The sequence below is a fragment of the Podarcis raffonei genome, chromosome 11 (genome assembly GCF_027172205.1).
Source record: "Podarcis raffonei isolate rPodRaf1 chromosome 11, rPodRaf1.pri, whole genome shotgun sequence".
NCBI classification, from domain to species: Eukaryota; Metazoa; Chordata; class Lepidosauria; order Squamata; family Lacertidae; genus Podarcis; species Podarcis raffonei.
Genome location: NC_070612.1, coordinates 53,053,440 through 53,064,548, shown reverse-complemented (window position 1 = coordinate 53,064,548; position 11,109 = coordinate 53,053,440). Strand labels below are relative to the sequence as shown.

At 44.0% G+C, this 11,109-nt stretch overlaps 2 long non-coding RNA genes across 2 annotated transcripts; both read right to left on the bottom strand.

Annotated features, from left to right (window-relative positions):
• Positions 1-1,854: 1,854 nt before the first annotated feature.
• On the bottom strand, positions 1,855-3,128 carry LOC128423667 (uncharacterized). The gene is made up of 2 exons (XR_008332816.1): positions 3,035-3,128; positions 1,855-2,116 (listed from the first exon to the last, which is right to left on the bottom strand). It is a non-coding gene; the product is annotated as an uncharacterized LOC128423667 (long non-coding RNA).
• Positions 3,129-9,393: 6,265 nt separating this feature from the next.
• LOC128423759 (uncharacterized) lies at positions 9,394-10,516 on the bottom strand. Its single transcript, XR_008332831.1, has 2 exons — positions 10,446-10,516; positions 9,394-9,852 (listed from the first exon to the last, which is right to left on the bottom strand). It is a non-coding gene; the product is annotated as an uncharacterized LOC128423759 (long non-coding RNA).
• Positions 10,517-11,109: the final 593 nt, after the last annotated feature.

The window sequence follows — 11,109 nt, the reverse complement described above, 5'->3', positions numbered from 1 at the left end:
GCCAGCAGGTGAAGACTTTCTTGATCCAACAGGCTTTTGGGAATGGACTGCTTTTAACTAAGGGGCTGGTGCCATGCTGTTTTTATTGCAATTATTGGTGTGGTTTTAATAGATTTTTAAAATATGTATAGCATTTTAATTATTTCAATGTTTAATTGTTTTTTTAAAAATGATTTTCCCCTACCTTTTTAGCATTTTTTATTTTATTTTTGTCTATAAGCTGCCTTCAGTCCCATCAGGGAAAAATGCAAAGTATAAATAAATTTCTCCTCCTCATAATCACTGGACCTACTCTTGAACTTCCATCTGCAATGGCTCACTATGGGAGAATAAATTGGCCCATCTGTAATGGGTCTATAATGGTGCTATAACAAATGTGATACTTAAACAAAATTATGCTGTAATGCACACAATGTTTTGCTCACTTGGGCTCTGACTTTGCTGCTCACTAGTCAATCTGATCTCTCTCCCCTTCTCATACTAAATACATTTCATTAGATACGTACCACACACAAGGGTGTCATTTGTAATATTTAGCAAGCATCTTCACTGCATTCTTTGCTCATAGGCACCCCACAGTGCCAAACTGCAATTAAAAAGCCATAACACTCCATCACAGCATATTCAAAACCAATGGAAAAACAAGCAAATCATGCTATAACAGTGGTAGTAACATTGCTTTTTTCTTAAACAATGTTTAGGGGTACTCTCATTTTGACTCAAGAATATCACCATTTTACAGTTCTAATCAGGGGAATTAAATAACCCAAATGGACAAAAGTACTAAGATTCACAAAATGTTGAGGGGTATGCGTACCCCCAGAAAAAAAGCACTGGGTAGTAATAATAAAACAACAACACAAAGTTCCACCCAGCTGACATTAAAAAACTGACCTTCAGACAGAACTGCCCACTCAACTACAAGCACAAACATTAACAACGAGAAAGGGAATACGATTCGCTTGCCATACTATAGGTTTATAAGGTCAATCTGATTTAGTTAAAAGGTACAATTATGCTCATTCCTGGAATTCAGCTATAATAATACTGCCTGCAATAAAGAGGATTCTACAGCAAACACATTAAAAAAAGGACCAGTGATTCCCCCCTCCTATTAATTGATGAGGAATCCCAGGATGTCCTGAAAACAAACAAACAAACAAAAGGCAACCCTAAACCCTTCAATTAGAAGGGGGTGGGTGGAAATCCATCTCTTTTCTAAAGACTTTTAAAGCTTTTGAAAAAGGGGGATTGCTTTATTATGATATATCCAGGGGTAGTTTGCAGCCCAGATAAAAGCCTCTGAGCCTCCGAGTTTCCACATCATATTTTTACTTAGCTTTTCTAAACCTCTTTGTCCATTTCCACATCACCAGTTACTCAAAACAACCATATGTCAAGAGTGCTCTGATGGTGTTTCCTGCTTGGCAGGGGGTTGGACTCGATGGCCCTTGTGGTCTCTTCCAACTCTATGATTCTATGATTCTATGAAAACAGCATAATCTGTCCTGAGCCACCTGAGAGGAGAGGCCTATCAGGCAGTTGCTGACATGCATCTTTCCTTGCTTACGCTGCCAGGATCATGCCCTGCTCCTTTCTTCTGTGCTAGTTTCAGCGAGCTTTTGATGTGGGGTACTTTTAATGAAAGAAAAGGGATCCCCAAACCAGAATGACAGAATGCAGGCAAAGGAAACGAAAGGAAATAGTAGCATGGGTGGGTGAAAAAGTAGAAAGAGATGTTCAAAAAGGTACTAACTTCCTGTTATGGCAAGCTTCTGTGTACACAAGCCCACTTAAAGAAGAGATTTTATAGACTGGAAAAGACTTTGAAGAAAGCATTCTTTTTTTAAAAAAAATGTTTGCTTTCTCTTCCTCCGAGTAGTAACCACATCCTCCCTTCCTTCGGCTCTCTCCAGCTGCTCTCCTTCATTTTGGTTATGCCAAGTGGGTCACATGGGATACACGAGCATTCAGAACGGCAATGTGTCATTTGGCAGTTAAAGAGGAAGTGCCTTCCGATGACCTCGATATCGGTAAATGTGGAGTAATTCATCATTTTTAAAAAAGTTTGCTCAGCTGTTAACTTTCAGTGCACATGCTCCTTTTCAGCCTAAATCTGTTGAAAGCAAAGAGAACACATAAATATATCTACATCCATCCATCCATCCATCCATCCATCCATCCATCCATCCATTGATTCTTGCATTTAGGTAGATAGATAGATATAGAGATACACAGATACATAGGGACATGGGTGGCACTGTGGTCTAAACAACGGAGCCTCTTGGGCTTGCTGATCAGAAGGTTGGCGGTTTGAATCCCTGCAACGGGTGAGCTCCTGTTGCTCTGTCCTAGCTCCTGCCAACCTAGCAGTTTGAAAGCATGCCAGTGCAAGTAGATAAATAGGTACCTCTGCAGCAGGAAGGGAAACGGCGTTTCCGTGTGCTCTGGTTTCCGTCACGGTGTCCCATTGTGCCAGAAGCAACTGTTAGGTCTATCATGAGACGTCTGACAGCTTCCAACCACAGATACCAGCAGCCTTCAAGCAAGCAAACTTGCCTTATTATCGCTCCCTAGCATCCCACTGCCAGAGGATTGCCTCCTTCCATTCACCACTTTGCCTCCTCCAAGTGGGAGAAACCTGGGCAGTGCTGAATGTCACATCCATTGCCAGGTGTGTCCTGCTGGAAATAAAAAAGGGTTTTCTCCTTGGCCTGCCTTTATATCCATTCAGTTGCCAAGGGCGTTTGTGACATCACAAGAAACCCACAGCCAATGGCAACAGCTGGGGAGGCATCATCTTCATTGCTTTGAGCCTCACAATGGCAGGTAGACCTATCAGTGATTGTGTGCTTGTTTATTCAGGACACGGGTGGCGCTATGGTCTAAGCCACTGAGCCTCTTGGGCTTGCCGATTGGAAGGTTGGCAGTTCGAATCCCTGTGACAGGGTGAGCTCCCGTTGCTCTGTCCCAGCTCCTGCCAACCTAGCAGTTCAAAAGCATGCCAGTGCAAGTACTGTAGATAAATAGGTACCGCTGCGGCAGAAAGGTAAATGGTGTTTCCGTGAGCTCTGGTTTCCATCACGGTGTCCCATTGCGCCAGAAGCAGTTTAGTCCTGCTGGCCACATGACCCGGAAAGCTGTCTGCTCCCTCAACCTGAAAGCAAGATGAGCGCTGCAACCCCATAGTCGGCTTTGACTGGACTTTACTGTCCAGGGTCCTTTACCTTTTAACTTAGATACATAGCATTCTCTTTGTGTAGATATAAATATAAAATCTCAGATCAGGACCTTTCTTCTTTTTATTTCTCCTAGTATTATCCTGACCCCATTTAAGGATTCTCCCCATTTGATCTTTAGAACAGATTTACAAAGCCCTCAACCACTTAGGTCCAGGTTACCTCAGGGATCACCTGAAATCCCAGCTTGATCACTGAGATCATTGCCAGGAGGATTTCTCATCAATCCTCCAGCTGGTGAGACCAATTTGACAACAATGAGAAACTGAACTCTTAGTGTGTGCCCTACCATTCAGTTGCGGCCCTTTCCAAGTGATTGTTCAAAGATACCCAGTGAATTTTGTGGCTGAGCAGAGACTCAACATCTCTCTGGCCCAAGTACAAATCAACATCTCTCTGGCCCAAGTACAAATCATTATCCAAATGGCTCTCAGAAAAAGTATCTCAAAATGACTTGCAGCAATTCTGCATGCTAGCTCTTCCATGGCTACCAAAACCTATTATGTTGTAACAGCTATGTGGGTGTTTTTCTTTCCATTCAACATTTTCTCAGCACTTTGCAGCCTCCCCAGCTGTCTGTGCTGCCTGATTTGAAAAGCCCCTTCGGGAGAAGTTACCGCCTATTGTCTTGCCCTGAGCCTTACTTGAAATGTGGGAAGCCAGGGAGACTGGCTAAAACACACTTGAGATTGGTGGAGCCACTGGTTTTGTTTTTAAGGAAAGTCATTCCTCTTATCTTTTTTTTAAAAAGTGTTTTCTCTCTCGTTTTTTAAAAGCAAAAAGGCTTCACTTAAAAGAGCAACAACAAAAACTGCTAGACAAACAGGCTGCCTTCCTGTCACCACAAGTTTACTAGAAAGCTCAGTTGAGACTGCCATTTCAGGAAAGATGATCCTCCATCACAGGACTGCAGAAGAAGAAAGTCGCATCAGTACACCTGGCTTAAAATTTTGCTCTGCAAGTTTGTACAGTGGTGCCTCGCACGACGAAATTAATTCGTTCCGCAAGTTTTTTCTTCTTGTGAGCTTTTCGTCTTGCGAAGCACGGTTTCCCATAGGAATGCATTGAAAATCAATTAATGCGTTCCTATGGAGACTGCTTGCCAGGCTGGCGGTGCGGAGAACGGCTTTTCTCCCCACCGCAAGCCTTCAGGACAGGTACGGGAACAGAGGGGAAGGCGCGCAGCGCTTCTCCTCTGTTCCCGGGGCTTGTGGTGGGAGGAGGGTTTTTCCTCCTCACTGCCAACATTCAGAACAGCATTCTGAATGTTGGCAGTGGGAAGGAAAACCCTCCTCCCACCGCAAGTCTTCAGGACAGCCATCCGAAGGCTGGCGCAGGGAGAAGGTCTCTCCGCCCCACCGCCAGCCTTCGGAGGAGCCTTCCGAAGCCTGGCGGCGGGAGGAGGTCTCTCCGCCCCACCGCCAGCCTTCAGAGGAGCCTTCCAAAGCCTGGCGGCGGGAGGAGGTCTCTCCGCCCCACCACCAGCCTTCAGAGGAGGTCCGAGGACAGTGGGGAAGACGCGCTGCGCTTCCCCGCTGTCCCGGAGATTTCCCTATGGGCTTTCGTCTTGCGAAGGAAGCCCATAGGGAAATTCGTTTTGCGAAGCGCCTCCAAAACAGAAAACCCTTTCGTCTAGCGGGTTTTTCGTCTTGCGAGGCGTTCGTCTTGCGGGGCACCACTGTATCAATCTCAGTGTCCTCAAGTATGATTAATGCACAAGCTCTGGGCTGCATGTGTGTACCTTTCTGTGCTTTTTAATCCATTAGTTACTAGCATTTTAAAAAAAGTAATCTGCTATAGACCTCAAGGTCCATAAATAGCAACACCCTAGTGGTCCTGGGCCCTAAGGAAGTTAGATTGGCTTCAACCAGAGCCAGGGCCTTTTCAACTCTGGCTCCGGCCTGGTGGAACGCTCTGCCTCATGAGACCAGGGCCCTGCAGGATCTGATTTCTTTCCGCAGGGCCTGTAAGACAGAGTTGTTCCACCTGGCCTTTGGCTTGGAGCCAATTTGATTCCCCCCCTTTCTTTTTTCTTTTTCCTTTCTCCTGTGATGAGGCTGCATTTTAATATTTTAATGTTTCAATATTTTAATGTTGTATTTTAATCTTGTTTTTATGTATTCATTCTACTTGTTTTTATTATTACTTGTTAGCCACCCTGAGCCTGGCCTTGGCTGGGGAGGGCGGGGTATAAATAAAAAATATTATTATTATTATTATTATTTGTTTGCAGAGATATATTATAAAAAGGAGGCAAACTTTTTTTTAAAAGGCTCAAATAATTATTCTACAATATCATAGTTATATCAAAGGATCCTTCCAGATGGTTGGATATTTTTGAATTTGCGAGCGATATGATTTGTCAGTTTTCATACCGCTAACGCTTTTACCCCTGCAAGTTAGTAGTGTTATGAGTTTCTAAGTGCCAGACCACTTTCACCCCAGGATCCAGCAAGTGTTAGAATTTAATTAAGGCTTGAGGTGCTGAGCTGTGTGTTGGACACTGATAGTCTAACAAGTGGTAAAAGCTAATTAAGCCAGGCTAGCCTCTTGTGTTGAGGAGATTGCCTGGGTGATGGGTTATTAAGAGAACATGGGATCACAGGGACTTGGCATGAGATGGCAAATAGCCCATAACAGATAAAGCCAGAGCTTAGAGGATAGAGAGTTAGGAGCAATGTGAGCTAGAACCTTAAAGTTAGGTGTTATGAGACTGAGAAGCAAAGCAGTAGGCAGAGCACGAAGCTTGATTTCTGTTTGCCTGTGGCTATGGGAGAAGCAAGACCCTTTTGGGGTGTTGATGCCATGAACCCCTTTGTCGTAGGCTCAGGTTGCAGATATGTGTAAATAAACCATATATCATAAGGACACCACAGTCTCCGCTTTGCCTCATTTCCAAAAGGAAACACGGACCCTGGGTTAGTGCCTGGAACCCTTGAAATTTTGCACTGCTTGGAGACTGGGGTTGCAGGCAAGAGTATGTTTAAGAATACCGGGGCAATTTAGCTGATGGGTAGGAAGAATCCTAGGAAGGTCAGAGGCCACTGGTTTCTAGTATTTGCAAATCCTGAAGGAGCGTCTCCACTCCCGTCATTCAGCCCAGACACTGAGGTCCAGCTCCGAGGGCCTTCTGGCAGTTTACTCCCTGCGAGAATTGAGGTTACAGGGAATCAGGCAGAGGGCCTTCTTGGTAGTGGTGCCTGCCCTGTTGCCCCATCTGTTGTCAAGGAAATAAACAACTATCTGACTTTTAGAAGGCATCTGAAGGCAACCCTGTTTAGGGAAGTTTTTAATGTTTGATGTTTTATCGTGTTTTTAATATTCTGTTGGAAGCCGCCCAGAGTGGCTGGGGAAACCCAGCCAGATGGGCGGGGAAGGAATATATATATAATATATATAATATATATTATATATATAATTAAGGCTCTAGCCTGGCCTAACATTATGTAAATGAACATGAAATCTAAATATATGAAAATGGCATGCAACTAAAATATGCAACTATAACGGCAGCCCTTCAAATTCTGATATGTTTACAGGAGGTAGTTCTTGGTGTGGAACTGGTTCCCTGACCCTGTCCTGCTGGGAGAAGGAAATGAGACTAAATACGAATCTTTAATATGCCCTAGGTCTTGGCATGCAAAATGTAGCACTGGATATAGAAAATCTGAAGTAAGCTTTGTAAATAAGCAACATCCTGCAATTTTCTGCTTTTGAGTCATGTTGGACTCTTTCTCTCTTTCTTCCTGAAAGCAAGCTCCTTCTTTGAAATCTGTTGTGGAAGGGGGAAAAAAAATTCCCAAACGCTGTGAAGGTTATTTGCATAGCTGCCAGTTCTTGTGAGTAATCTCCCCACATTAGAAGGGAAATTATTTTTGTGGTGATTCAAGGGATATTCTGTCTGTTTTGGTTAAGCACCTCTGTGTGTTTTTCCTTTCAAGTCTCAGGCTTTTTCATGAGCTCGCAGGTGGTTTAAAAAAATGTAGCACTTCCTTTTAACTCCCCCCCCTCCATCGCCCATCTATGAAGAAAGGAAACCTAGAATCTTTTCTAAAGAGCAGTTTAAAAAAAGAAGAAGAAGAAAAGCTTGATTTTTTAATATATATTTTTTTTCGCCTGAAAAAACATAATCAAAGACCGTCCTGTGTACATAATGTATTTGGCAGATTGCCTTCTGTTTGGAAATTCCAACTACTGTTTAATGGCTGAATGCAACCTTTTACTTGATAATGTTTACAGGCAAAATTTAATAGTGCTCCTGAGGTCAGGGGCAACTCCAGGTCCCAGGATAAAACCCTTACCCTTTCTGACTCAAACCCTTTCTGTTGGTTGATTTTCACTTCAACTTCCAGTAAAGCAGTGTTTCCTGAACTTGGGTCCCAAGCTGTTTTTTGGACTACAACTCCCATTATTCCCAGCTAGCAAGACCCAGGGCATATTAAAGATTTGTATTTAGTCCCATTTTCTTCTACCAGCAGGACAGGGTCAGGGAACCTGTTCCATATCAAGGACTACCTGCTGTAAACATACCCGAATTTGAAGGGCTGCCATTATAGTTGCATATTTTAGTTGCATGCTATTTTCATATATTTAGATGCCATGTTCATTTACATAATGTCAGGCGAGGCTAGAGTACTACTACTACTACTACTACTACTACTACTACTACTACTATATTATTTATACCCCGCCCATCAGGCTGGGTTTCCCCAGCCACTCTGGGTGGCTTCCAACAGAATATTAAAAACACGATAAAACATCAAACATTAAAAACTTCCCTAAACAGGGCTGCCTTCGGATGCCTTCTAAAAGTCAGGTGGTTGTTTATTTCCTTGACATCAAATGGGAGGTCATTCCACATGGCAGGTGCCACTGCTGAGAAGGCCCTCTGCCTGGTTCCTTGTAACCTCACTTCTTGCAGGGAGGGAATCGGCAGAAGGCTCTCAGAGCTGGACCTCAGTGTCTGGGCTGAACGATGGGGGTGGAGACGCTCCTTCAGGATTTGCAAATACTAGAAACCAGTAGCCTCTGACCTTCGTAGGATTCTTCCTACCATCAGCTAAATTGCCCCGGTGTTCTTAAACATACTCTTGCATGCAACCCCAGTCTCCAAGCAGTGCAAGATTGCAAGGGTTCCAGGTCAGGGATGATGGAAGCTGTAGTTCAAAAACAGCTGGAGACCCAAGTTTGGAAAACACTGCAGTAGAGGTGTGCACCATTACTGCTTCTTAGACTTTGGGGCTGATCCCAGAAGAATTAAGCCATGGTTTTGTGGTCCAGTAATTTCTATGAAGCTTCCTAGGCATTGGGGTAAACGATAAGTTCATATGAGAAATATAGAATAACAGAGTTGGAAGGGACTGCTAGGATCATTCTAGTACAACACCCTGCAATGCAGGAATATTTTGCCCTATGTGTGGCTTGAACCCACGGCCTTGAAATTAAGAGCCTCATGCTCTACTGACTGAGCTATCTCACAGCTATCGCACCGCCTATCAGTTACCTGGCACTAAGGCATTGCTTGGCAACTGGCCACAGGTATAAGCCAGTCCTGTCCTGTCCTGTCCCCCAGTCCTGTCCTTGAATTGTAACCTTGCAGGATGTACTTTCTGAATGAACATCGAGTGGATAAGTCTCTTCCTTTAAGTCTTACGTAAAAGCAACACTACAAAAAGGGCAAACAGCACCTGCTAAGTTCAGGACATTGGGGGAAGAAACCCGATGTTACTGACTTACAAGGATGAATTGTGTGCTAAATGAAGGACAAGGAATAGCTAATGAACAGATCACATTGTGCCATAGGTAAGGAACTGGAGGTCAAAAGAACACAATATTTGAAGAAAAGAGAATGTGCAGTGCAATGGTGTGCTATACCTCTTTACTCCAAAGGAAGTCACACTTGAAGGCCATTTGGCTTATTTTTTGGTAAATGGTATAGAATTGCAGTCATCATTTATGACAAGCTTTTAATATCCTATAGTTCATGGTCATTACAGTCAGGCAACTCCCGGTCTCCTATGACTGGATTTTTGGAATGTTATTACTTTGCATCATTACCTGCTGATTTTTATTTTTATTTTTGGATCAACTATGCATTAGGTACTCACTTTTTAGCATTGATTCTTTATTTAGTAATATCTCTCCCCCCCCCCCAATTTTTATTTTAGTTTGTGCCACCTTTTCATCCCCCAAGTGCTGCCCTGGAAGCTGTCTCTGAGAGCAGCCACTGAACAACAGATTATGAACCCTGCTGCTGTTAGTAGAAAGATATTTCTGGCAGCTGGGGTGGTTTTCAGTTGGATTGAGTCAGGAAGTTGCCAGGAGATGTGCAAATGATGCCTAAAGTGGAAAGCAGCTGCAAGAGTCAGGAGATGCTGCTGGAGACTCTTCAAATATTAGAAGAATGTCGGTGAGGTCTAAGCTACTTGCTCTTTTCCTGCTAATGTGCGGAAAGGGCATTTTCAGCAGCCTCTCCCAGAGGCCCTTTGCTGCTTCATCTGGCAGCCTTAAATGGCTTTCTGGCAACTGTCCAGGGTCAGGGCAATTCAACGGCCACCTGGATTCTGTGTTCAAGGGTAAGTGGGAGTGGAATTCTCCCTGAGAAGCCTTCAGTCTGTAATGAAAAAAGAGAGAAAAGTTTCTTTGCACTGGGAAATGAAAGAAAGTACAGTTGAGATGCAGCTGTCCGAGAGCGATGTGTGTCTGCAGATGTAGCCATGAACTCATTTCTAATCTACGTAAACGCTACCTGCCCTTGATCCCATATCCGTATGCTTGTAAAAGAAATCCATGTGGCATGACTTCATAAAATAGAGCTGATGATGTTGTCATTATCTCTTAAGCCAGGGGTAGGCAACCTAAGGCCCGGGGGCTGGATCCGGTCCAATTGCCTTCTAAATCCAGCCCGCAGATGGTCCGGGAATCAGCGTGTTTTTACATGAGTAGAATGTGTGCTATTATTTAAAATGCATCTCTGGGTTATTGGTGGGGCCTGCCTGGTGTTTTTACATGAGTAGAATGTGTGCTATTATTTAAAATGCATCTCTGGGTTATTGGTGGGGCATAGGAATTTGTTAACCCCCCCCTTCAAAATATAGTCCAGCAAGCCAAAAGGTCTGAGGGATGGTGGACCGGCCCACAGCTGAAAAAGGTTGCTGACCCCTGTTTAAGACAAGGCAATAACCACCCAGCATGCATTGTCCTTACCCAAAGGGACTGCTTCAATCGCCCTTACTCACAGTGAATCACACTTCAAGTACAGTAGCTGGGGGTGGGGGGGGGAAAACCCCTTTGATTTAAATGCCTGACTGCCTAGATTGCATCATAATGAAGCATGCCGGTGTCCTTGGTGAAAAACCCTGTGGGTGATGTCAGTGTTAAGTTGCTGAAGGGCACCTTAGCTGCATGTCTGTTGGTCTTCAATGGGATCTTGCTGCACATCCTTCTCTTTTGCTGGAACATCCTTTGTAAACAGCTGCTGTGACACTAGTGAAGCTCTACTGACTCAGCATAAGTGGGAGCAGCTTCTGACTCAGGCAGATATTACAACCGTAACTTTAACAAATGAGAGCTAGGGGCACTCTGAATGCACAACCCCCTCCCTACACTGGTAATGTTTCCTATTATTATTATTATTATTATTATTATTATTATTATTATTATTCAGTTTATATACCACCTTTAACAGAAGATTGCAGGGTGGTGTACAAAATTAAAAACACATTACAGAGCATCAACGATAATAAACGTAATAAAAAGCATGCTGACAGACAGCCTAAGGCCCACGGGCCGGATAAGGCCTGAGGGACTCGTTTATCTGGCCCGCGGCGACCGCTGCCGCCACCTGCTTTTACCGGCGCGGCGCTGCTGC